The sequence below is a fragment of the Lynx canadensis genome, chromosome B4 (genome assembly GCF_007474595.2).
Source record: "Lynx canadensis isolate LIC74 chromosome B4, mLynCan4.pri.v2, whole genome shotgun sequence".
NCBI classification, from domain to species: Eukaryota; Metazoa; Chordata; class Mammalia; order Carnivora; family Felidae; genus Lynx; species Lynx canadensis.
Window position 1 is genome coordinate 12,854,928 of NC_044309.1, and position 25,744 is coordinate 12,880,671.

General features: G+C 50.8%; 1 protein-coding gene across 2 annotated transcripts in view; it reads right to left on the reverse strand.

The window, feature by feature from the left end:
- Positions 1-23,019, reverse strand: part of FRMD4A (FERM domain containing 4A) — a 215,167-nt gene extending 192,148 nt beyond the window's left edge. The window contains exon 1 of one of the 2 annotated variants that reach the window (XM_030323364.1): positions 22,930-23,017. The gene's annotated coding sequence lies outside the window, so the exon portion shown is untranslated. Of the gene's footprint in view, positions 1-22,929 lie in introns of both variants that reach the window. The other variant, XM_032593827.1, reaches the window with a different exon arrangement.
- Between the last annotated feature and the right edge of the window lie 2,725 nt (positions 23,020-25,744).

Sequence of the window (25,744 nt, forward strand, 5' to 3'; positions counted from 1 at the left end):
TATCTGCTCAGCAGTTGAAGGAATTAACTATCCCTGGAGAGGTGACGCTCTACTGAATTTTTCCAAATTCATTCTTCTCTTCCAAAGAGCCTCCGTTTTCAGGCCTGGGGAATTTATGACCACGCACCCTGTGTTACCAGGGAATTTATACGCTGTCTCCCTTTGGGAAGGCAAAATGTCCCTGGGCGGTAGGGGCAGGGGGGGGAACGCAGCCCAGAGAACTGAGCCCAAACAGAAACCCAACTTTGAATCATCATGGTTTTGAAAGTATGCCTGTCTTTTGATGGCACTGATGGGGCTTTTTTTTTTTTTTTTTTTTTTTTCCTCAAAAGGGGGACGGTTTGTTGTTCCGGACTGAAGGAAGACGGGCCCGTCCTGCTCTCATCAGTTCAGAAAAGGTTCACCATCCTGGGCGTGTGCGAGAAAGAGTGGACATCTGCAGCTTTGTCTGCCTTGCCAGGCCTACTCAAGTTTTCTTTTGAAACTGAACAATTGTAAAATAATAGTGCTTTGCTTGTTTTCATTTCCAGCTGCTCAGACACAATTGGGAGCCTTGGCGTCCCTCTCAGAGGAAATCCTTTCGGAGAACACGGCTTCTTGTAGATGTCAGCTGGCCGTTACCCCAACATAAATCGTCTTGCCACAAATACAATTCTACACCAAACAGAGGCCTGCCAAATGCACCGTGATGCTCAAGGATATATAGAAAAGCTTTACTTTGGAAGCCGGTGTCCACGCTGTTGATCCAACTCCGCGGTTAAGACCCACATGGAATCAGGGAGACTGTGCATAAACAGAGACGTGCATTTACGATGCCAGCTTAGGTGAGCAGAGCCGAAAATGAAACAGTATGTGTAGTTTAAAGGCAGCCTATAAAATCATCGTGCATGTGGACAGGAATCGGGAGGCCAACATAAAAATAGTTGGTGTGCTAGGGTAATAGGCTTACGGGCAGTTTCCTCCCAAACCATCCAAATATGACTGACTTTTTTTTTTTTTTTTTTCAGTTAAAACAAATGTAAAAACAAGAAACGTTATCTAGAAAAACAAAATCACGGTGTTTGAGGTCAGCCAGAGGAAATGGATCCTGAGAAGCTTCTTTCTCAACAAATCGGTTCTAGATTGCCTGTGTTTTTTAACGTGTCGAATCACATTCATGAGTTTACAAATGAGAATTGTAATGGTCACACGGGTGGGTCGGAATACTGAAGACGAACAACCCAATACATCCTCTCTCTGCAGGTGGAATTTAAAAAAATGGCGACCAGAAGTTACTAGGCTTCGCATTATGACTCTTTTCTCTACACATCACCTTTCCCTTTCCCATCACGTCTCCCTCCTCCCTCTCCTGTTTTTGTCCCTTGCCACATAATTTATGCACTATGGTACACACGAACGGAGGAAGCGCTCTGAAGAAATAACCCGAGTTCGGGGCTCAGTCGGTTGAGCGTCGGACTTGGGCTCAGGTCATGATCTCGCGGTCCATGAGTTCGAGCCCCGCGTCGGGCTCTGTGCTGAGCGCTCAGGGCCTGGAGCCTGTTTCCGATTCTGTGTCTCCCTCTTTCTCTACCTCTCCCCCGCTCATGCTCTCTTAATGTCTCAAAAATAAACATTAAAAAATAATTAAAGAAATAGCCCGAGTTCCACTGTTCATGACATTTTCACAGAAACCTAATGCTGGTGTACAAATGGTTACAAGGGTCACTGATTCAGAGCTTGGAAACGCACGTGGCTTTCAAAAATAAAAACTAAAAAGCATTTCATTAGCACGTGTGACCATTACATTTCCTGAGGCACATTTATAGCGAGACTGTGATCCTGAGGCGCCCGGCAGTGGGGTGAGGGCAGGGTGGGCACAGGGGAGGGGAGGCAGCATTCACAGCCGGCAAAAATACCTTTGAACCTTGCTTCCACACGCCCACTTGGTTGGTCTCTGGGCCCAGTAAGTTATCGTGTTGCGACTCCTATTCGTTTTAGAGACAGTGACTTTCTCAGGCAATAAAATGAGAAATATTAAAGAATCAGGGCGCCTGGGTGGCTCAGTTAAGCCTCCGACTTTGGCTCAGGTCACGATCTCGCGGTCCATGAGTTCGAGCCCCGCGTTGGGCTCTGTGCTGACAGCTCAGAGCCTGGAGCCTGTTTCAGATTCTGTGTCTCCCTCTCTCTCTGCCCCTCCCCCGTTCATGCTCTGTCTCACTCTTTCTCAAAATGAATAAACATTTAAAAAAAAAAAAAGAAATATTAAAGACTCACTAGGATTGTATAAAGTGAAGAATTCACATTTCCAAAACATCTTCATTTAGGAAAGTTATCAATACTCCTCCCCCCTCCAAAATCCTGAAATCCTATCCTTTAAAATTTTATCATCATGTAGAAAATTCGGATTTCAAAAGCATGCAAGCCAAGGCCCCAACAGAGACAAGCCTCCTGTCCTAGCCTGGTCCGTTAGACCACAGAGCATCCCAAGGCTGCCACATGGGGGGTTGTGCTACCCAACACCTCACAATCCGCCCTTTGACCTGGGCCCGTCTGTGGCTCAGAAGGAAATTCCAGAGACATGACTACAATGTCCCAGCACAACTCACTGTTGGAGCGTCTGCTCTTGGGGTCAGCTCCACACGTCACATCCCTCCCTCGTTCTTCTGAGAGCTTCCTTTCGGACTGACGAAGCCCCAGCGACCCGGCTCAGGTGCCAGAAAGTCACAGGCTCACAAAATCTCAACGATCCCAACACTGTCACCTCCAAGAGACGAACGAAGACGATACTTTCACGGCGGCCTCGAGAAACGCAGCTCACCGCGAACACGCAGACAGAAAGGACTTCAGGCAAATTAAAATTTGTGGGAAATATGCATACATTTGCTGATGCTCACACTTAACCTGTAGCATGGAAATGCCAGAGACAATAAATCGTTATAATGTAATATTATAATATCAAAACAGGCCTGGGGAGCCTCTGCCCATAATCTTTAAAGATTAAGGGTATTTTGCCCAGCTTTATCATCCATAATCTCCTCTCCCCCATCTCAAACCTACCTTTTCTGTCTTTACGTGACATCATATTAAAATAACACAGCAGTGGAAGGAGACACAAGGTGACAAACACCAGAAGTCTGATTCAGAGTGAATGACCTTGTCCCTGTTTTGCCCCCTGTCCTCTGGCAAACTGTTTCACCTCCGCCTTGACCACAAGGTGGACCGAAGAGAAAGACACACACAGGCGTGTCCTTGAGACTCTTGGCTGCAGAATCCAGTTGTAACCTCTAAAACCCAGATGAAAGTGATTAGCGAGGGGCTCTATTACAAACAAATTCACATGGCGATGCGACGGATTATGAAAGCTGAACTAGCCTTGCATTCTTCAAAGCTCAACCTCCCACACGTTTGCATTTGATGAGGGCACAAGCTGGTCCAATGCTTTACCAGAGGACATCTGTAAAGCATGCTTTTTAAGAGTCTTTTTTTTTTCTTTAACGTTTATTTATTTTGAGAGAGAGAGCAAGCACGAGTGGGGCAGGGGCAGAGGGAGAGCAGAGAGGGTCTGAAGCAGGCTCTAAGTCGACAGCACAGAGCCTGACGTGGGGCTCGAACTCATGAACCGTGAGATCATGACCTGAGCCGAAGTCAGACACTTAACCGACTGAGCCCCAGGCGTCCCTGTAAAGCCTGTTTTAAGGCCACAGTTGCTCAGATCCTGCTTCTGCCTTCAGCAAAAGGAACGAGGTTTTCTCCGAGGGAAAACAAGTCACGGTGCTGTGGGTGTGCTTAGGGCTTGAGGGCAGCACAGGGCCGCTCGCTGCTCTGGGGTAGACGGTGCTAACCGGGACTCTGCCACCCAGAGGACCAGCGTCGCGTGTGATGGAGCCACAAGTCCTACAGGACAAGCCATCCCCATTCTCCCCAGGTGGTGCTGCAGGGCAGAGGCTCAGGAAGCACTAACATTCTCTGGGTCTGACGTTTAGAAGACGAGGAAGTGGACCCAGACAGTTAAGCAGTGAGGGCAGACAGGAAGCTCCACTGCTGGGCTTGGTGATCCCGGTGAAGAGGAACTCTGACCCAGAGTGAAGCTGTGGGCTGTGGAGAAGGAGGGAGGGAGGAGGGAAGGAGGGAAGGAAGGAGGGAGGAGGGAAGGAGGGAGGGAGGAGGAGGGAGGAGAGAAAGAGGGAGGAGGGAAGGAGATGTGGGGGAGAGAGGGGAGGCGAAAGGACGGGAGGAAGCTTGGCGGTCTCGGGTTCCATAGGAGGTGCCATGGAGTTACTCTTTGTAGGGATTCTTCTTATTTCCTTTTTCTTTCCTTTTGGTTGTTTTGCTCTTTCTTCGGTCCCAAGGACGTCCGACTCGTTTTTTTTCGTGAGTCGAGGTGTGCTTCCTGGATGCGGTCCCTGCTGTCGTTCGATCTCTTGTGCTTTCATGCATTTTTCTTTCTTCTTTTCCTGGAATTCTGTCCTCTTCATTCGGAGAGGAAGCTTTGCTTTCCTTGTTGCTTACTCCCCCTCTAGGAGGGAAGGGGGAGGGAGGGAGGAGGGAAGCAAGGGAAGAGGGAAGGGTACTCTTCCCACCTTCCAACAAAACACTGCAATTGGAGGACAAGCTATTGACATGGAGGCCGGTACGTCGCAGACTTGGAAGGACAAGGTCCCGTCGGCGCGACCGACGGGCCAGAGCGGGACAGACCATCCCCCTCGTCTGTCTGAGGCCTACCCCTCTGATAGACGGTCAGGAGGAGACGGACACCGGGAGCCCGGAATGCACGGGCCCCGCGGTTAGGCCCTGCACTGCAGGTCCCCAGCTGGCGAGCAGGGCGGAAAGCTGGCTTCGGTTACCTTCGGCGCAGGGGAGGCGTCCGGCGCCCCGGAGGGCAGCAGGCCTTTCTGCGTTCCCCTCCCACCGATGCCTCGAGAGCGGGAAGCGGACTGTCTGCAGGCTGGTGCTTTCTGCCAGACCCAGGGTCCCGGACGCCCCGCGCACACACGGAGACTTGATCCTACCCGCCCTGGGCTGTGTGATTGCTGCCATTCCTATTAGTATTTGGAGAGGGGGCGGGAAGAGTCCAGAGCCTACTCCCGACAGAGGAAAGGAGCTGGGGGTCCCGGGCTGAGCCAGCTGCCAAGACACCGCGATGACAAAGAGCCACGGTCACACTTCTTACCAGTGACCCCTGGCTGGAGGGAGAGACGGACATTGGCTTTGGCTCATTCTTCCAGACCCAGCTCTGCGGACGCTCGTGCTTTCCCCTCGCCCGCCCCGTCCGGCCGCTGCCCCAGGCCTGAGGCACCGTGTCCCCCCCCCCCCCCCCCATCGCCCTGCCCGGTCAGCTCCCCGGGGCTCACGGAGGACGGGAGGCTGGCTCAGAGCCTGACTGCGTGTGTTTGTGTTTTATGCCGGCTTCACCACAGGCGAGCCGGGGGCGACCCGCTGCGTGTCACTGAACCAGCCCGTGTCTCATTCCCTCGACGTGACTGAGACAGTCATGGTGCCACCCCCGAGGGGCTGCTGTGAGGAATAACTAAGTTAATGCAGGTCATTCCTAACGCTTGGGGCGTAGGAGGCTCTCCATCAGTATGGCCTTTAGAAGTTTCCAGTAGGGAAATGCGAGGCCTCTCCGAGCAGGACACAGTGAACCTCCCCACCCAACTCCAGGATGGCCCAGGTGAGGCTGAGGCTTTCTGTCCACTCACACAAGAAGTTTGATACTCGGCAGGGTGGGTTAGGATACTGGCATGGACAGCTGTCCCCTGCACTGAGCAGAGCTCTGTGGCGGCCCTGGCTATATGTGGAGGGGACACTTCATCCAGCCAGGGGCCCTGGATGGCCAGTCCTTCTCCCCAGTGGAAGCATCTCCCACAGCCATCCTGCGCTAGGTGGCAGTCGCCAACGGGAGAGCTGACATGAGGAACTCTGGAGTTGGCCTAAAAAAGGACGTCCGGGAAAGTCAGCACACGACACGTGCATCAATACTGGCTGGACAACACATACCACCAGGCCGCAGTCTGCAGCGTTCACGGAGGAGACGAAGGTTCTTGCACCTGTTCCTCTGGGCAGGTGCGGGGTGTTATTCTTACGCACCATTCCCAGCACAGGTGTCCATGCAGACGTCCTCTCTATGCGGCCGAGCGAGGTATTAACCCCGAAGAGACAAAAGATGCAAAGAAGCAGTAAGAACCTACCTACCCAGCTAACATCCCACCGTAAGTTAAGGACAGACGCCAAGAAAATCACAGGTGTTCTGTGTCATGTTGCATTTGGCTCTTGTATCTTAGTGGTGGAGTCTTGGGGTAGAATGGAGATGCTTCTCCCAAAGCAAGAGTCAAATAACTATACTTCTTTCACTTTGATGACTGTACTTAGAATCTTTCCAGTAGGAAAGGAGGGCTGAGGAGTCAGACAGGGACCCCGGACACGAGGAAAACACTTTTTAAAAGTTCGGAAAAACAACAACGAAAAGGTTGACTCTGTGGAGCTAAAAGGATGGAGAATGGAGACTTAACAAGTAACAATTTCATGACATAATAAAAATGAAATTGGAGTGGGGCGCCTGGGTGGCTCAGTCGGTTAAGCGTCCGACTTCAGCTCAGGTCACAATCTCGCGGTCTGTGAGTTCAAGCCCCGTGTCGGGCTCTGGGCTGATGGCTCAGAGCCTGGAGCCTGCTTCCGATTCTGTGTCTCCCTCTCTCTCTGCCCCTCCCCCGTTCATGCTCTGCCTCTCTCTGTCTCAAAAAATAAATAAAGGTTAAAAAAAAAATTAAAAAAAAAATGAAATTGGAGAAAAGCGTGAAGATGGAGACATCCAAAGAACACAACGTATCCACAAAGAGAACTCCCGAGATTTGGGTACAACATATACAATGTGTCAAGGGGGCGCAGGGCAACTTTATATCCTGTACAAACAGGAGGAATATTTTCAGTGTGTCACAAACGGACAGAGGCGGAGAACCCAAGTTGACATGTGAAAGAAGGAAAGCCTAAGAACAATCAAAGTGCCTTCAAAGATACGTTGAAAGCAAGACGAGGGGGGAAAGTAGTGCTTTCATTGTCTGCAGCCAATGGATTTTTGTTCCAAGACGAGCCGCTGAACGACTTACTACCCAGTTCTGGGTTCGTTTCAACCTTCTCAAGCAAGGAGGGAAATGGTGGGGCTAGCTAATACAACATAAACTAATTGCACCTCTGGCCCTGAAATAAATTCCACATGGTTCATAAAGGTAATGTTAAAAATAGGTGATTTATTTACGAAGGCTTTCTGAGCATGAAAGCAATGCGTGAGCTCCAAGGGAAAAACGTATATATTAGACTAAAATACGTCATTTAAAAAAATAGAAGTAATTTTACTTCGCAAACACCCTGAGCAAAAGAAAAAGCAACCGCAATGGGGCACCTGGGTGACTCGGTCGGTTAAGCGTCCGACTTCGGCTCAGGTCACGATCTCACGGTTCGTGGGTTCGAGCCCCGCGACGGGCTCTGTGCTGAAAGCTTGGAGCCTGGATCCTGCTTCTGATTCTGTGTCTCCCTCTCTCTCTGCCCCAACCCTGCTCACGCTGTCTCTCTCTGTCTCTCAAAAATAAATAAATGTGAAAGAAAGCAAGAAAGAAAGAGAGAGAAAGAAAGAAAAAGCCAACTGCAAACTTTGGGGAGAGGGTGATGGCAACTATAACGAGGGGTTAATATATTAAAGATAAAATTATTTCATTAGTAGATAATTACAACGTAATGCGAAGGTTACTAGTACCCTATGGGAAAGAAAATTAAGCTGCCCATGGCTAAAGAGTTCATATGCTATGGCTGGGCAATTTCTCTTCTAAAGAGATGTGTCTCCTTCTCCAGGAAGCTGGAGAGTAATCTAGTGACCCATGCTCATGAGATAAGAGAGGCAGGGTTAAAGGGTGATGTGGGATAATGTCTACCACAGCTTGCGTTCATTTAGCCAGTGTTTATGGTACAGAATTATGTGCAGGGCATCTTATTAGATATATAATGATGCACACGATTTTGTTCCTATATTTATTGAGCTTCCCTGTCCCACGAGGAAATACCGAAGTTCACCGGTGAGTACGGCGTAATCTGTGTGACAACAGGGTGGGCGTCAGATGTTCTGGGCACAGGTTGGGAGGGACCGTCACTCCCATCTGAGGGGGACTGGGCAATACTCAGGTGAGCAAGTAACATGTGAGCAACGGGACGTCTGGCAGAGGCAGCCTGATGTCAGGAGGCCTGGAATGGGAGAGAAGGGGGTGCATTCTGGAAACGTGGACCGTGCAAAAGAGGTGAAAGCAGAGTGGTGGGTGGACAGGGAGAGAGGAGAGAGGAGAAAGCCATTTATCTATGCTGACAAAAGGGAGGAGCCACCATATCCTCAATGGCCTGAGGGTGGCTCCATCACTGATGAAATGGTAAAGAGCCCCTGAACATCGTGTTCAAATCGATTTAACCCTAACTGACGCAGAAATGAGGGAATCTGCAGTGTGGAGGCTCAGTGCCGCAGAAGATACACACGCGCTTGGAAAACGGTAAGGAAGTACTAGGTATCGGCTGCCTTTCTCAATATCTGCATCACCCCCCCATGACTTACAACCGGACGAAGAAAGTGTGCTGACCAAATTTACAGCTGACAGGGAGGTGTAGATGGCACCTTCAAAATCTAGGGCGCCTGGGTGGCGCAGTCGGTTAAGCGTCCGACTTCAGCCAGGTCACGATCTCGCGCGGTCCGTGAGTTCGAGCCCCACGTCGGGCTCTGGGCTGATGGCTCAGAGCCTGGAGCCTGTTTCCGATTCTGTGTCTCCCTCTCTCTCTGCCCCTCCCCCGTTCATGCTCTGTCTCTCTCTGTCCCAAAAATAAATAAAAAAAAAAAAACGTTGAAAAAAAAAAAATTCAAAATCTAAAACAGCTGGGATCGCATCATTCACAGTTTGGGGGTCTGATTCTCAGTTCACACGCTAGAAGCACAGCATCCTGAGTAATGGAATTAGACCCTCCCACACGCCACCACGGTTAAGCCATTTCTGGGAACCTACGTTCATTGTGGGCGCCATATTTTACATGGGAAACGAAGGAAAGCAGAGCAAGGCAAAGAATAGTAACCAGATTGGGTAAAGGTCTGGAAATGAGGTCTTCTCAGGAAAACTAAATGCCAGCCTACACGACAAAGATTCTAGTGGAAAGGCTGCACTATAATCTATGGCCCAGGCCAAGACATGGTAGTGAGGGAAGAGGGAGGGTGTCGATTCCATGGAGACAACAGGTATAAATTCGGGGCGCCTGGGGGGCTCCGTCGGTTAAGTGTCCGACTTCGGCTCAGGTCATGATCTCCTGGTTCATAAGTTTGAGCCCCACACTGGGCCCTGTGCAGACAGCTCAGAGCCTGGAGCCTGCTTCAGATTCTGTCTCCCTCTCTCTCTGCCCCTCCCCCACTCACGCTTTGTCTCTCTCTCTCTCTCTCTCTCTCTCTCTCTCTCTCTGAAAAATGAAGAAACCCTAAAAAAAAAGAAAAAACACAAAACCAGGTATAAATTCAATGGGGCATGCCTGGATGTAGGGACTTGCTAATTTAATGATTTCATGCTAATATGATGATTAAATTTAATGATTTAGTAAGGAGCCTGAAAAACTTTGCTTGGGTGGGCAGAAATGGAATCAACGAGCAGAAAAGTTCCAGAAGACACATCTGAATTCAACAGAAGGGAGAACTTTCAAACAGACCGTCACTGCTCAAAATGGAATGGGTGGCCCCGTCATCACCACATGTGATCAGGAAGGGGCCAGAAGACCTTTAGCCAGGGACATTGTAGAAAGGATTACTGACCTCCGGCGAGGGGCGGGGGGGGAGGCGGTGGGACAGAAACACCCTAAGGTATGTCACGGGTACCTGTGCACACCTACAGACAAGAATTTAAAAAGAAATTTCGTTCCGATAACTCATGTATTATAACACTTCTTGCCACAATATTACATTCGATGAACCAAATATTGGCAACATCCACTCCCTGCTTCACGAGGTTTTTGAAAAACCACACTACCACCGACCGGCAGGCACAAACACACTCTTCTTTTTTTTCCTACCCATGTCCTTCGTGCAAACGTGCAGGCCAATGTCCTGTGTTTAAAATACAAGGTTGTGTGCAGTGGCTACATGCCTGGTTTTGTATCCATGCACTTGGTGACCAAGAACTTCAACGAGGTTTTCTTGGTAACAGGATGAATTTGCCTATATGCTCTAACGTCTAATTCAATCTGTCATTTTAAATTACAGATTTTTTTCCCCCAATTTTTTCTTATTGTGATTATACTGTGATTAGCGGGATGAGACAACACGATTTACAACTATGGGTCTTACGAATCACATTTTTACCGTACGCATTCTGTTGACATTAAAATGATATACGTGTGTGTGTGACTGACACAGAATGACAAGACTGTCCGAACAGGCGCTCAGAACCTATTTTTACACGAATTCCTAAACGTATATTCACACAACATATATCCTTATGTATTTCAAGGGCAACCCCAAAATACAGGTACTATACAACTTACTCTGCCTTCAGTGAGACCGGTTTTGATTTGCCTGTTCTGTAGACACAGAGCCCAGAACCCAGGCTGAGGAATACACGCACTCTTTGTAGCGCGTATGAGCTATAGGGCCACGTGTCAAATGACCGTGGCCATCACCCGTAGCTGGGGCGTCTTGCCACACAATTTGGAGGCGGGTTTTCCTTCGCTTAAACAATGCCCTTTGTTAATGACAGGCAAGCTCTCCGTTATCCCCGGGGATGTAGGGGACGGAAGCGCGATTTGGAGACCACCTGTAAGACACTGCAATTCTATTCTTAGGTCTTTGGAATTCCCCTCTTAGGGGACTCTTGCGGCACAGGGGGAGAAGGCCACCTAAGAAAGGGACATGGCCACCTGCTTTCACAGAACTTGCAGGGGACACGAAGCAGCCACTTGAGCGCCTGTTATGCTTGAGTCCAGGGGCCCAGGGCTCAGACGTCAAGTCCTCCGGGCTTGGAAGGAAGCATTCCAGCCCAACAGCCGGCCCTTTTGAGATTCATGCTCAGATCAGACCAAAATTGCAGGAGCATCGCAGCAGAGCACATTGAAAGGCCGTGGATGACCCCGTCTGGAAAGCCACAGTCCCGCGGGAGGGGGGGGGGGTGTCCCAGCTCCCGGAGATAACAGCAAGCCTTCACCACCACCCCCCCACACACCCCCCCTGCCTGCCCAGATGCCCCAATAAAGAGCTGAGTGAGGGGAGAGCTGAGGAGCTCTGCTTGCATTCAGGGAAGTTTTTGCAGCTACCTTTGACATCTCGACCGGGCAGGCGATCCGGGCTGGAGGCTGCGGCCTGGATATTTACATAACGGACTTGTCTGGAAAGGACTGTGCTGGAGACGCCTGGCAGAGACTCCTCGCGCTCGCTCGAGCTGCGCTGGCGGCTCCGTTCATCTTGTCAGAGGTTTCAACACTGCCTGGCTGCCCCACGAACCACCCCAGACCCCGCTGGAGACCTGCTCGTGGGGCTCCTCATTCTGCTGCCCCAGCACCGTGCACAGGACAAGTTTCCAGAACCACTGCACTTCTTCCCCATTTAAAACTGGGGGTGGGCGTAAGGCCGGGAAAGGAAGGGAAGGGGGGGGCGGGGGAGGGAGGGAGGGAGAGGATTCCAAAACCAAAGAGGAATTCCGCACCCCCCCCCTTCCTTTTCACCCACGGTCCCACAAGTCTCTCAGTGGAAAAGCTGTCACAGGAAATGCAAGGCCTTAAAATGCAATGGCCGTCTGGCAAATGGTAGATCTAAAAATATCCAGGGTGCATATCGTTAGTGAGTAGTTACAGAAGTGAAGACGTTATGTGTATCTGCTAGCCAAATCAAAAGTTCTAATTGGACACAGAAACAATTTCTCAAGGCTTTCGGCAGGAGGTAATTATTGTGTTGACTACCCACAGAAAATACGGACGGAGCCGAGCCCGCTGTTTGGGCGGCTTCCACGAGAGAAGGATCGAGGGACATGTCTTCTGCCTGTATCACAACGGATCAAAAGAGGGCAGGGCTCCTGATTGTTCCTCTTTCCTGATTTAGCCAGCAGTCCCGGTAGGTCAAGTGGCCTACATACGTCATTTCAAACCCTCTGGACCCCAAACTTGAGTGTACTTTCAGCAAACACTTTAGAAAAGGCCTTGAAATGAGCTTGTCATTGGAGAACTGTGTAGGGAGTCGGATGCTACAACAGAACAAATACAGGAGGCAGGGGGAGCGATTACATCTCAGATCCTTCACACTTCCTAGCACGGAGCTTTAAACACACAAGAGTCTCAGTAAACGTGACTGACTGGAAGCAGGGAATTACAATTCTGGATCATGGAGATGGCTTCATATGACAAAACTTATCAAACAAGGGGGGGGGGCACAGCCGGTTAAGCACCCGACTCTTGATTTCGGTTCAGACCAGGATCTCATGGATCATGGGATCGAGCCCCACACTGGGCTCCAAGCTGACAGCACAGAGCCTGCTTGGGATTCTCTCTCTCTCTGCCCCTTCTCCGCTTGTGCATACACACACTCTCTCTCTGTCAAAATAAATTTAAAAAGTTAAAAAAGATGGGGCACCTGGGTGGCTCAGTCGGTTAAGCATTTGACTTCGGCTCAGGTCATGATACCGCGGTTCATGAATTCGAGCCCTGTGTCGGGCTCTGGGCTGACAGCTCAGAGCCTGGAGCCTGCTTCGGATTCTGTGTCTCCCTCGCTCTCTGCCTCTCCCTTGCTCATGCTCTGTCTCTGTCTCTCTCTTCCAAAAATAAATAAACATTAAAACTTAAAAAACAAAAAAACAAAAAACAAAAACAAAACCTTACCCAATAGGACCCTTTAAATGTGTGTTTATTGTATGCCCGTGGCCCATCAATAAATGTGATTACAGTGTGAGGGTTAGAGATACTCCTCTCACACATCAAAAAAGAGACCCTCAGGAGGACGTGGAGAATTCCAGCTGAAGCAACACACCATAACAGAGTTCTTCACACCTTAAGGAATTACTTCATTTTTCAGAACTTATATTCTTTTCTTTTGAAGTTTGGTGCTTATGGTTTTTCCTCAGATCTCCTGTTATTCAGGACTGAGGCCTGCCATCGTCTCACATCATCTCTAGGTGGCTGAGCCCCACATCACCGGGCTTCCTCCTTCCGCAGGCTTGTCTAGGATTCTGTATAAACCTGCCCACTCAACGTCGCCGTGTGGTGATCTGGAAGGCACCTCAAACTCCGCGTGTGCCAAACAGGACTGCTTACCTATCCTCCTCCCCGACCCACCCCCATCCATGGCTTTCCCCTGTCACATACCAGCAACTCCAGCACCAAGCTCTGCTCCTTGGGCCCCAGAAGTGGACTTCTGTCTTGCATCCCACATCCCACCCCCAACCCACCAGAAAATGTCGTTGGTTCTCTCTAAAATACCCAGACACTGAACACTTCATCATCATTTATCACCTGCCCGATTCTTGTAACTGCCACTCATCTGGCACCTCCTGTGTCACCTCTGCTTGGCCTCGCAGTCTGGTCCCCACACAGCACCATAAAACTATCCCTGTGCAGCCCCGGTGGGGCCGCGGTGCTCCCCAGATCCGCACTCTCTGATGCCCCCCTGCCCCCGGTCGGAAGCTTTTGAGGCCCCACGTGATTCCGACTCTGTGCCCCCCTCACTCAGTCTGCTCTTCAACAGTCATCTCCTTACTGTTCCCTCCATGTCACTCTTTCCTCTCGGGGCCTTTGACGAGCTCCCACACCTGCCTGGAATGCCTCCCTCAGACACTCCCGTGGCTCCAGAACTATAGGAAATAAACGTCTGTAGTTCATAAGCCGCCCAGTCTACGGTATTTTTCTGGCAGCCCAACCAGACTGACACAGTGCGTGAGAGTCAGCGTAAGAACAGAAGTTTAAGAGGGGTGCCTGGGTGGCCCAGTCGGTTAAGCATCCATCCGGCTTCGGCTCAGGTCGTGATCTCACGGTTTGTGAGTTTGAGCCCCGCATCGGGCTCTGTGCTGATGGCTCAGAGCCTGGAGCCTGCTTCCGATTCTGTGTCTCCCTCTCTCTCTGCCCCTCCTCAGCTCACGCTCTCTTTCTCAAAAATAAATACGCATTGGGGCACCCGGGTGGCTCAGTCGGTTGAGCGTCCGACTTCGGCTCAGGTCACGATCTCACGGTCCGTGAGTTCGAGCCCCGCATCGGGCTCTGGGCTGATGGCTCAGAGCCTGGAGCCTGCTTCCGATTCTGTGTCTCCCTCTCTCTCTGCCCCTTCCCTGCTCATGCTCTGTCTCTCTGTCTCAAAAATAAATAAAAACATTAAGAAAAAAAATCAAAAAAAAAAATACGCATAAAAAAAAAAAAGAACAGAAGTTTAAGGAACAAGGAGCTTCCAGGCTGTGGTGGGTCCTTCTGGTCCATGTGAAGCCCTGTGGTTTAAAGGAAATGCAGGCGGGAGGGGGCAACAAGGGTGGGGAGGTGATGTGTGGGTGCTGCAGACACAGGCACACATGCACCAAGCTAGGAAGGTGGGGAAGGGGTATGCTGTGATGATCTTGTGATAACCCAGGAACAAAAGGGGAGACGCTGAACTACAAGTGGGCACCTCACCCCAAAAGAATCTGGGGAGGAAACAGCTGAGCAAGGCGCTGGAGAAACTTACTGTTAAAGGCTTGAAGAGCTTAATACTAGTAATGCATCAAAGAGGAAGAGTGAGGCAGACTAGTGACTCATTTATCACAGGACAATGGTTGCCGAACCTCGGAGGAGGAGGCAGAGACCGGTGGTCCAACAACCACCGGTAAGAGGGGAAACTGAGCAAGGCCTTCACGAACTCTGGAAGCTCCTTTAAGGAGTCAGATTTAGGGGAAATTGATCAACAGCCAAAGGGAGAATCAGCGTCTCAGTGAGGGTCTCAGGACAAGGGCAGGAGCAAGTGCCGTGTGCTGTTTGCCTCCTCGCTTACTCATCAGCAGGGAAACGGCAGGGACATAAGTGTCCTCGCTCCCGTCCACCTGTGCTACATGCAAATAAGCACGTGGGCTCAAACACCGACTTTTCTCTATTTCCGTTCGACAAATGAAAACAATAGTATAAAACTGACAGTTTAGGGGCGCCTGGGTGGCTCAGTCGGTTAAGCATCCAACTTCGGCTCAGGTCATGATCTCACGGTTCATGAGTTCAAGCCCCATGTCAGGCTCTGTGCTGACAGCTCGGAGCCTGGAGCCTGCTTCGGATTCTCTGTCTCCCTCTCTCTCTGGCCCTCCCCTACTTGCTGTCTCTCTCTCTCTACCTCTCAACATTAAATAAACATTAAAAACAATTTTAAAAAAAAAACCTTAGAGTTTACGGGATTTTTCAGTCGGGTTTTGTCAGTTCCCTAAGAGTGTGGTCAGTTATGGTGGCAAGAAGAAAAGAAGAGTCTAGCTGTATAAGAAACAAAACAAAACACTATGGTTTTGGATATTATTCTTTGAGTATTTGGATATCCCTCCCAAGTTCGAAGTTCTAGATCTCTGTGTCTAAAGAGGCACAAGGGGCGCCTGGGTGGCGCAGTCAGTTAAGCGGCCGACTTCGGCTCAGGTCACGATCTCGCGGTCCGTGGGTTCAAGCCCCGCATCAGGCTCTGGGCTGATGGCTCAGAGCCTGGAGCCTGTTTCCGATTCTGTGTCTCCCTCTCTCTCTGCCCCTCCCCCGTTCATGCTCTGTTTCTCTCTGTCCTAAAAATAAATAAACGTTGAAAAAAAAAATTTAAAGAGGCACAAAACCTCTATCGACTAAGTTACAACCTTAGGAACACGATGGCAGACACACTAAATTGTGGTGGGTTACAGAATCCCTATTTTCCACCACAAAGAAAGAAGGAACCACAAACAAACGCCAGCCTCTGTTTTCTGGCTCACTCCACCTTGTCCAGGCAAACTATTCCCATAAGCTGTCCCTGAGGGTTCACCTAAAATACATCCTTGTCCTGGATCTGGCTATAATGTTCTATAAATAACACCTCCCTTAGTTTTTATATTTATTTAATGCTCTTATTCTATTGCCTGTTTAATCTGTCTCCAGAAGATGGACCATCTCTCGTTCTGATTTATTTTATTTAACACCAAAAAGGTTATTAAGTGCTTAAATAATTTCTGATGGGTATTATGCAAATTGGTATGTTGATTTCTCAGGCTACCCAGGAACTCCCCGTATTTGCAGAGTCCCGGGGTTGTGGGTGCCGAGAGAAAAACTCCCACCAGCATCTAGGACACCTCAGGTTCTAGGCTTCTTTCTGCCATTAACGCCCTGCATTCATTACCTGAGTGCTACATCAATAAGTAAACAGCAGCTGAAAATCCTCCTAATTAGTGGCAATGAACGGGAAGTAATCAAAGAACGTCACACAGTGATCCGGATTTTTGCCTTTGTTGTGTAGAAAAAGACGGCATTACCACCGACTGACATCACCTTTGTAATTCTTGTTTTGATTCTCCTAGTTTTCTTTCTCAAGATAAAAGCCCTTTCGGATCATTTTTGAAAACTGAAGAATTCAAATCCGCTCTCTGTTTTTTGGTGTAAAGGAAGAATCATCCCTCTTCTCTTCCTTCCCCCCCCCCAACCAACCCTCACCATATTAACTGTTCCAGGACATTCCAGTGATACAAGCAAGTCAAACCGGGGGGGGGGGGGGGGGGCAGGGCGAACAGGGGGAAGGATACAAAGACAAAATCACTTCTCTTAAGAGAGTCATATTTTTGTGCTAGTCGTTTCATAGATACTGTTTCACGGGTTCCTCTGAATGTAACTTTTCTTGTCAGTAAGAAAACTGCAGCTCAGAGAGACTCAGTCATTCACCCAAGGCCTCATGGCTAGCAGGTGGCAGAAACAGAAGTCACAGCCACGCTGGATAACGCCACGGTTCCTCTCTCTGGCCACCATGCCTCCGTGCATTGTCTAAATCCTTGTCAGGCGACGGGGCCTCTAGTCTTAGCACTGTAACTGAGGCCTTCGCAGGGTCCCTGAGAATCTGGAAACATCTCATCTGTTAAAGTAATCGATATGCCCCTTCTCATTCCTAGAACTCCATCTCTCTGAAATCTTTGACCTGACTGATAAGCCCCAAATCTCACATGTGCGTGGTTCACAGCCTGCCCTGAACATTCAGGGTGACGTCAGCCCCTGCTGGGTTGCAGGGTTCGAGGCCTCTGCCCGCAGGCCGGGACCTACAGGCTACATCTGCGGTACTGGTCACTCTGTAGTTACTCTGTTACAAAACACTCAACCATCCCAATAAAAGGGGATTGAGAATGCAGAACACTGCTCTCCACTGTGTTCAGCTCCACTCTGGTTCTTGTCCTTACCCTCCCCTCTCTTCTGTGCATGCGCGCTCTCTCTGTCTCTGAGCCACAGAGAAATGAGTATCTGATACTTGGGGGGGAGGGGGCATCCAGTGCGAGCGGAGACATGGGTAAGTGAGCACGGCATTCCCCAGCTCGGTCTGTAGGTACACTGCCCAGCTCCAGATGGTTCCACACTATTTGGTTTCCTAGTTTGGGTTTGTTGCATCTATATACTTGTTCACAGGCATGTGGTGAGAGCATAATTGTGCATTTTATGGTTATGAATGGCACAGCCTGGCAAGGCTCCGACCATCATTTCCATTCGCTGTCATGCATTATCAATCTAATTCCCCATTACACGCTTTTTTTTTTTCATGCATTCCTCATACAGCAAGGACAAAGAAAGGCGAAAGCCGTGTAAAGGAGACTGAGTCACCAGAACAGGCTAGTTTTGATGGAAACTATGGAGTTATAGCCTGAGGTTTGGGGGGGAGAGCTTCTGGCTCATTTGAAGTGAAAATTATCATTAAAAGGTTTAGGGTTTTGCATCAGTACCAAGACTTGTAGCCCTAAGGTTGGCAAGGCATTACCAACTGTGAAAGAGGGGCCACACCACGGTGCAGACTAAGACAAGGTTAGACACAGGATGACCCAACAGGGTACATTTCACTTTAGACCAGTGGGCTTTCTAGGTTTCTAAGGATGCCTAACTGTCTCCAGGTGGGAGCACAGTATGATAAATTCCCTCAGTGATTTACTTACTCCAGGAGGACCCACTGAGTGCCCATGATGATCAGGGACTTAAACGCCATGAGCATATGTGAACATAAAGTATACAGTAACCATGGACAGGCAAATGACTACTAATGAGAGGGAAGCCGGAAAACACGTGTGAATGTTGTCAGAGTTCAGGGGGACGAGTGTGCATGGACAGATAATCTCGACCGCGGACTAGTTTCTTCTTGTACTGCATCATGGAACGGCCAGAGTTTAAAACAAAAAACCAGAAACCACCACAGATAGAGACCTGCCGGCCTAACACGCTAGATCCTAGATAACGCACGTCCAAATGAGACTTAGCTCTGCCTGTATGTACTCACGCAGTTCCAAACGGGGCTACCACCTTGATTTTTATTTGGTTATTTTCCTTGATTATCATTTGGTAGTAACGAGGCCACTGAGCTGAACCAGATCCCCTATTCCTTTATATTCTTCACATTCTTTCCAATAACCATGGTCTTTATTCTTGGTAGTCATTTCCATCTTCAAAGAGGAGAGCATTTCTCTTTGGGGGAAAATACCTAATTTCCACTGATACAATTAAGAACTGAACACACACACACACACACACACACACACACACACTCCCTCTCTAGCACCCCAAATAGGCATTAGTGCAGTTCATTCAAAGAGGCCACCTCTCTGCTCATGTGAGAGGACGAGAGGCATAATGATGGGTATTTTTAAGATGGTGCTTTTAGTGGTGGAACCGACTGCCATAAATGTAAGGGTGTGGTTGAATCACTCCTTATAAGAGAAAGACACGCTGATCTCTCGGGACAGAGGAAAGGGTGGGAAATGATGGATTTAGGGAACCAGAAGGAAACTGCTGGGGAGAGAATGTTTGATAAGCCGGATTTATGCTGATTCAAAAACTTCTTGGAGGACAGAGTAGTGAAACCAGCAACTCTGCATGTGCAGCAGGGGAGCCTGAAGCCCAGAGCTCCAACAGCTACTGAACCAGCCTCTGAGATCAGAGGTCTTGGGAAAAACAAAAACAGAAAATACCAGCAGGGTACTGGGGTCTGATGAGGGCTCAAGAGAACACCACCAAGTAAAAGACTCAAATCCCACCATTCCCCCGAGAGTGGCCAGGTTTCCCCGATTCAAGTCTCTGCTTGTGCTTATTGTAGGACAAGTTCAAGTACCTCTGTATCCTGTGCAAGCAGTGGAATGATGCGGTTACTTTCTCTCACTTCAACTCCAACGTCCCCTTGTGTTCCATTCGTTACATTTCAGAGGGAAATGGAAATGGGCGGCAAAGAATCGGAAGCGGGAGGGTGGAGTAAAGGGAGACCCACAGCGTCCCGGGGAGGTCGCGAGGGAATGGGAGCCTGCAGCATCTTTGGCTCAAGGGGAATCCAGTTTTTGGAAGTCAGACTGAATAACCATTGGAAGATCTTTATCCCAAGGGCTTATGTCCCTGTGAGGTCTCAGAAACCACTTCTCATCGAGGTGCTGGGATCTTTCGCCATGCACAAACCTAAAGAGAGAATTTCTGCCACAATTTTTATTGACACATTGGGTGACCTCTAAGAGGTAAAAGATGGGAATGAAAGCCATCCCTGAATCCAGACTTATCCATTCTGATACTGTACACAGAGTGAATTAAGATAACTTCAAGAGCTATTTAACTATGATCAGGTCTATTTCTCATTTTGACCTATTAAACTAGCAATGCTCCAGAAGCCGCACTGTTCCTTCTGATTTGTTTATAGAGAGCACGAGCAGGGGAGGGGGAGAGAGAAAGGGAGAGAGAGAGACAACCCCAAGCAGGCTCTGAACTGTCCGCGCAGAGCCCAACGTAGGGCTCGAACCCACAAACTGTGAGATCATGGCCTAAGCCGAAATCGAGAGTCAGATGCTCAACCGACTGAGCCACCCCAGGCGCCCCTGTACTGTTCCTTCTTTTAAAATAAATAAATGAGGGGCGCCTGGGTGGCTCAGTCGGTTGAGCGTCCGACTTCGGCTCAGGTCACGATCTCACGGTCCGTGAGTTCGAGCCCCGCGTCAGGCTCTGTGCTGACAGCTCAGAGCCTGGAGCCTGCTTCGGATTCTGTGTCTCCCTCTCTCTCTGACCCTCCCCCATTCATGCTGTCTCTGTCTCAAAAATAAATAAGCATTAAAAAAAAATTAAAAATAAATAAATGATAAGTATTTACGTACGCAAAATTGTCTAAGAACAAAGCTTTAGGTTGGAAAGCGCCCCCTCGCTTTTTCAGTCATTCAGTGTGTCAGGCTAAACGCAACCCTTAGAACAGATAAGCACACAGCACGTGAGTAGAAGTGGAAGTAAGTGTTCTACTTACTCACCCACACACGCGCGTCAAGAACGAGAACACAAGTTGGAACGCAGATGCAGGGAAGTCCAGAGTGATCTCCGTGAAGGAGGTCTCACCCGCCCCACACTTTACTAAAGCCACGGGTCCCCGACAGGTCCCCTGAGTGCAAGGTTTCCTGGACCCTTCATCTATCTCATCACAGACCAGCCACACCTTCCCCTCCACTCAGCCAGGCTGCCGAGAGAGCCCCTTTCCGCACAAACGATGGCACACCCACTCGTCTATCCAGCCTTTTCCCAAGTTCCAGAACCCAGGCAAGGACTCATTCCTCTTGGCTTTTTCTTCGACCTGAGGCTGTAACCTTGCTGTTCCCCCCACACCGAGCACTGTACACGTCTGCTGTGCATGCCTCGCGGGTTATGAAATCAGCGACTCCCTGAACCTCAAGGGGTCTCAGTTTCCCCAACGACAGGATAATGCTAATGGCACCAGCCACCTGCCAGGCCATCAGGGGATTTGGCAATAGCACCTACACATGACAAAGAGGCCCCGTACCATAAATAACAAGCCTTATTAATAAAATTAGTTCAAGACGAGTGCCAAAGAGAAGACGGCAACAGCAGCGGCTGATAACACACGCTTGGTCAGAACAAAAGAGGGTGCGGGGATTTTCTGATCCTCACTTCTACAAACTGTGCTTCCCTCTGACACAAGAGGAACTGAAACTGTCTTTCTCTTTCTTTTCTAAAGGGTTACTCCCGCCCACACAACTTTTTGCCCTCAGGTGAAACTTCTTTCCAAGTTCTCAGGGTGCAACATTCTGTTCACGGGCAGGACAGTATACTATTGATTTCAAAGCATGTCCAAATATTGCTTCCAACTAAATTGACCGTAGTGGTTTAACCTCTACATATGGATTCCAATCTATTTGTTGCATGACCCTCATTTCCGCTGTGCCTTCAATAAATCCAGGTTTCATTTGCGGCAGAATGGTTCCGTCGGCCAACAGAAGTGGCTCATCCCCTGATCACTCTGGGTTGCAGGAGATGCGTGGCACCTGGAGACTCAAAATCGGATTTCTGCTGATCCGAAGGTTTGGGCTACTGGCCGGGGCCAAATCAGACTCCACAGAAATGGGTTCAAATGCTACGAAGGAACACGAAGTGATGCAAAGACCAGAAACAAAACAGTGAAGCGTGCGTGGGTCCTCCCTGTCTCCCTAACGCCCACTTTGTCGTACGTTTTCAAGATGGCACACAGAGCTAAGTGCCAGTGAATACGAGGCATTTTTTTGCATCCCATCCCTGAGGTGCTTCCCCGGGGTCGGCCGCGGCTTCCCTGGATGAGGTCAGAAGTTCGCTCCTGGCTCTCCGGCTGGGAAAGCACAAGGCTTGGATGCTGAGCAGGGAGGACTGTGCAAGCGGCTGCCTAAAGCCCAGTCAGGTGAACGCAGATCAAGTCGGCCTGACCAGGTGTCTAAAAATACCTCGGTGACCCTCCAACACCGAAGAGGCCGTCACCGCGGAAGAGCTCAGGTTTAGAAACGTGCCTGTCTGAGGTGCTCTGAGAATCCCTTTCACGAGAAGCTGCGAGGACTCAAAGGGAAAGAAGCCAGCGCAGCGGTAGTGGCCTCTGTTGGGATGTTCCATTCATAGGGGAGAAAGCGCCTCATCCATTCATGGTGGGGTCAGGGAGTCCTTCACCGGCGTCGGGTCGCCGTTCTCAGCAAGCTGAGTTTCCGGCAGCCTGGCATGGCCGCATCATTCAGAACGAGTGTCTATTAGGAAACCACCGCCAGAGCTATTATTAGAAGGGCCATCCCTCGGAAATTTTGCAGAATTTGCTTGAATCTGCTGAGCGGTTACTCTGCTAACGAGCTACTGGAGAAAGGCACCGAGTTCCTGCTCACACAGGGGCAGCCCACACCGCTTTCAAAGCGCAGGACTGGTTCACCTCTCCCAAACGCGACAGGGACCAACGTCCGGGCACCTGTCTGCACCACCGAGGCAATGCCGTTTGGTCGTCTGTAAATGACCGCGTCCTAAAGAAGGTTTCCTCCAGTTCTCCTCCCCCTTTCTCTATGCATCAAACTTGCTGCAGCCATTTGGAATGGAAAAGGGCAGTCAATTTCAGCACGATCATCTGCCCGCCTCCTGCCACCCTCGGGCACCCCAAGCACAGGACTCCCCTGTCACTTCCATAAAAACGGTGTTTCTTTAAAAAAAAAAAAAAAAATCCCACCCAGGTCTGCTTACAGCAACGTCCTTTCCTTTCTCCCCGGATAAATTCAGACAGCGTAAGGTGGAGATGCCGGAGAAAGTGTATGGGGGGAGGGGGCCGGCAGCAGCAGGGAGTGTGGTAGGTGCCGCACGTGGGGTGTGCATTGAAAAAAATGTCACATCCGCGACCTCAGAGACTCCACGCTCCCAGGGAAGAAGTGTCATGTCCCTTTCACCGGCCCCAGCATTTAAAAACGGACACCGAAGGGCTGCAGAATCCCTCCCGGCAGTCGCGGCTGGGAAACAAAGACACGTTACCTTTTATTTGCTGCGCTTCGCCCGGAGCCCAGGAACTCGAGGTTTGCAGCGGCGGATCCACCGGAACCGGCGTCCCATTCGCCCCGGGTGCGCAGGCCCGTGGCCTAGCCGGCGGCATCCGCGCCCGGCGCCTCCGCCTCCTCCGCGGCGCCCGCAGCCGCCCCGCCGGGTCCCGGCGCGCCCCCGCCGCCCCCGCCGCCCCGCCGCCCCGCCGCCCCGCCGCCGCCTCCGCCCCGGCCCCCGCCGCCCCGCCCCCGCCGCGGGTCCGCCGTCAGCCCATCGCCCGCTCGCGCCTCTCGCGCCGAGCCTGGCCGCGCGCCAGGGCGCACCGCCGCCGGCCCGCCCCCCGCCCGCGCCCGGCCCGCCGCATGCTGCGGGGCGCCCTGCCCGCCTCCACGCCCCGCGCCACGCCCCCCACGGCCCCCACCCCTCCACCCCTGCGCGCTGCCCCCCTCCCCCGCCCCCCGCCCCGGCGCGGCCGGCGAGGGCAGGCGGGCCGCGGGGAGGTGCGGAGGGCGGGCCCCGGCGAGTCCCGCGCCGCCCGCGCCCGGACAACAATGAGCGCCCGCGCCCCTGCGCTCGCCCCGGGAGCCGGCCGAGCCCCGCGTCCCCTCGCCGCTGCGCCCGCGGCCGGGACGAAGTTAGGTCCCGAATGCGGCCGCAACCCGGGAGAGGCCGTGCGGAGCCAGGCGTGCGAGAGGCAGCGCAGGGATGCCGAAACGGAGGGCCCCCCGCCTCCCCGACAAACCCCAGCAGATCCACCGCGGGAAGCCCCCTCCTACCCTGGGAGCCGCCGGCGGAGGCCACCTGGGCCGAACTGGGCTGAAGGTGCGGCGCTTAGCCCTCCGCGTCGTCCAATTGTTATCTCCCTCAACTCTTTGGAAATGGAAGTTGCTGCGAGATAACCTCGTCTTGGGGGCTATTGTCAAGGATTCGCAACAATTACCAGGGAAAGGGAGACCTGCATTTCAAGAGACCTGGGGGAGGGAAACGGGCTGGCGCGTTGTCTTTCCAAAAAAAGAGAAACAAACTCAGGGAATATCCCTACCGAGAACAATAACTCAGTTCACATTATATGTCTAAATGTTTACTGCTTCAGCAGCTCAATTTGCCCTAGACACATTTTTTTCACGAATTGTCAAAACATGGTTTGATTATAAAATAAAGGGAGAGGCAGACAAGAGCACCCGATTATTGTGGGTGGGAAAGCCAGCTCGTCTCAGGGGTAAAATCTTTCTCTAGAACTCAGTCATTGCTTGAAATCCCAACATCTCTCCCTGCCTCCCTCCCTCCATCCATCCTTCCATCCATTGATCCATCCATCCATCCATCCCTCCCTCCTTCCCTCCATCCATCCACCCCCAGCCTCTGTCCATCCATCCCTCCCTCCTTCAAGGGAGAGATTGCTTCCCTTTCCACCATCACTGAAGGACCTGTTAGATCTGGCACCATTATTTCCATGATAGCAGCAGGAGCAAAGACTTAAACATTCGAAATAAAGAGAAACATTGCATGTTCCATCATCCCAATAATTGAAAGTTAAGTCTCTCCAGACACAGTTCATAGATTCTCTAAAGATCTCAGGCGAGAATTTCTGGCAGTTTGGGAGGTGTTGACTTCGGCCAACAGAAGGGAATCTCTGTATGCAGGTAGCATTGGAGAAAAAGGTGAGCCTGTGATAAGGAATACCTAACTTGTTTCAGCCTGTTGTGGTCACATCTCCTGACCGAGGGACTTGACTTGATCTTCTGAATCTGAGTCAGGGGAGGCCATAGTTGAACGGGATGTTTCTGTACTTTGGGAGTCCTTGAAGACGGTTTTAATGCAAAGCCCAATTCTTTCATAATGCAGTTGGCACTCTCAGAGGGAAAGCTATTTCTCTGGAACAGTATTTCCAGCGCTGGTCTGTTTTGACTGCACCGGCTAGTGAACGGATGACAGAGGAGGTGTTCAGACCCTTCTCTTGGGGTATTTGGTTCCCATCCTTAGAAAGAGTCGTTGGATTGTTTCTACCTGATGCTTTTCCACCTGGACCAGGGGAGTTGTTAATATATCCTGAACTGCACTCGTCTCTGGCAAATCCTCTTTCCCCGTCTTAACTACAGAACTTCCCTCCTCCCAGCACAAGCCAGAAACAGGGAGCGAGGGGTCTTTAACTCCTTTCTTTCTCTCCTTCCTTACCTTCAAGTTATCACTAAGCCTGCCCTCATAAATGGCTCTGGAAAGGTCCTTGAGAACAGCCCTCGTCTGACCTGTTCCAACAATGCCTGGTGATGTTAATCTTTGCCAAATGAATAACCCCGGGCCCAGCCTCATCGGTCCCGTCGCCTTTCACTGGGAGGTCTCTGCAGCCTCCTTCCTGACCGGCCCGCCCTCTTGTCCCTCAAATGTGTTCTCCACACCAGCTCAACTCCCCCTAGAACTCGGATCTGATCACAGGACTTCTTTGCTTCAGCCCGTTCAGGGCTTCCCTGGTTCTTAGGGATAGAGTCTACACTTCTTCAGATGGCCAGAATGTCGCGAGCACCGGGCCCTCCTGACCCATCCGGCCGTATCTGTCGCCACCAGACCCCACCAGGGGCCATCTCACCCTCTACCCTCAGCTACATAACCCTCCTGCACATACCCTCTGTTCCAGATTCTCCCTCATTCCCTTGTTACCTGGCAACCAGTGACCTCCAAAACATCTCAGATCAGGTCATAATCTCTGTGAATAAGCATGTCGGTGGCTTCTCATTGCTACCGAAACCATCACGTTACCACGTTATTCTCCTGCCCCCGCCCCACCCTGTGCTTTGCCACACAGGGCCACATT